The 1,643-nt window shown below is 42.7% G+C and overlaps 1 pseudogene; it reads left to right on the top strand.

Annotated features, from left to right (window-relative positions):
• Nucleotides 1-96: 96 nt before the first annotated feature.
• LOC109494669 lies at nucleotides 97-456 on the top strand (annotated as a pseudogene).
• Nucleotides 457-1,643: the final 1,187 nt, after the last annotated feature.

Below are 1,643 nucleotides of genomic sequence, written 5' to 3'. Positions count from 1 at the left end.
CCACTTGGCTTAAAACCATACAAATTCAGACTCAGTGGCCACTGCACAGATCGGACTTTGCCAGCTCACATGTCTCACTCAGCTTCCTCTACAACTATGCCTGACAAACCCCATATGGCTGAGATTGAGAAATTCAATACATAGAAACTGAAGAAGATAAAAATGCAAGAGAAAAATCCACTGCCTTCAGAAGAAACCACTGAATGGGAGCCACAAGCAGGTGAATTGTAATGAGGCGTGCAAGCCAATACATACTGTCTGTTCCACAAGCATTGTCTTCTTATCTTCTTTCTTTGAGCTGTTTAACTTTGTAAGAAGCCAAGAGGTTGGATCCAGTTTAAATGACTGTGCTGCCCCCTTTTCAAGTCAAACAACTATTGGCAAGGAAGGCTGAACCTGCCTCTCCAATGGGCCTCTCTGGCTGACAAGGAAGGAAAAGAACTTGCATGTTGGTGAAGAAAGAAGCTGGGAGGGGTGGGAAGTGGGTGGCAGGCTGGCAGAGAAATCTCTAGTGAAAACCAAGCTGGCCCAAGGTATCCTGCAGGCTATAAAATATAGTTTAATCAGAGTGCCATTTGTTGTTGTTATTGTTGTTCAAATGATTTTAATTCTTGCAATGCACAATTTTTTCATAATCAAAGTTTTAAAACCAAAATTTTAAAAAATACACAAGTGTATTATCTTACAGTTCTGCAGCTCCGAAGTCTAAAATGGCTCTTACTGGGCTACAGTTGAGATGTTAGCAGAGTTAGAACCCTCCTTTCTGGAGACTCCAGAGGAGAATGTGCTTCCTTGCCTTTTCCCAGCTTCTAGAGGCTGCCTGCATTCCTTTGTTCATGGCCTCTACCTCCAACTTCAAAACCAGCAGCAACGCATCTTCAGATCTTTCTCTGACTTCCTCTTCTGCCTTCCTCTACTTTAAAGGATCCTTATGATTTAAAATGAGACCCACCACGGAACACCTGGGTGGCTCAGTTGGTTGAGCGTATGACTTCGGCTCAGGTTATGATTTCACAGTCCATGAGATCGAGCCCTGCGTGGAGCTCTCTGCTGACAGCTCACAGCCTGGAGTCTGCTTCAGATTCCGTGTCTCCCTCTCTCTCTGCCCCTCCCCGGCTCATACTCTGTCTCTCTGTCTCTCAAAAATGAATGAATGTTAAAAAAAAAAAATTTAAATGAGACCCACCAGAATAATCCAGAACAATCTCCCTCTCTTCAAGTCAGCTGATCAACAAGCTTAATGTCATCTGCAACCTGAATTGTTCCTTGCCATGTAAGGCAATATATTCACAGTTTCTAGGAATAAGGATGTGGACATCTTTGAGGGCATTATTGTGCCTGTCACAGCTACCCTCTGCCTGAAATGCCTGGAAAGTGTGCCCCATCCCCAACCTCTTCTGGCTAATCAGATCCCTAAATCATACTTCCTTCAGAAATATGCCTTAGTTAGTTGGAAATGTTATGGTGACTGCTCCATATGTAATTTTCTTAACTCTTCCATCCTCAGTCAACTTACCGATTTTATTTATTTGGTTTTCTGTTTGTTTGTTTATTGTACAGCCTCCTTTCCTTGGCTGTTATGATAGTTGACTGAGTCTGTAAGTTGTAAGGCTGATGCAGACAAGTAAAATAAATTCACTGAT

This window comes from Felis catus, chromosome E2 (genome assembly GCF_018350175.1).
Source record: "Felis catus isolate Fca126 chromosome E2, F.catus_Fca126_mat1.0, whole genome shotgun sequence".
NCBI lineage: Eukaryota > Metazoa > Chordata > Mammalia > Carnivora > Felidae > Felis > Felis catus.
The sequence above is the reverse complement of the archived record's forward strand: the minus strand, read 5'-3'. Positions and strand labels throughout refer to the sequence as shown.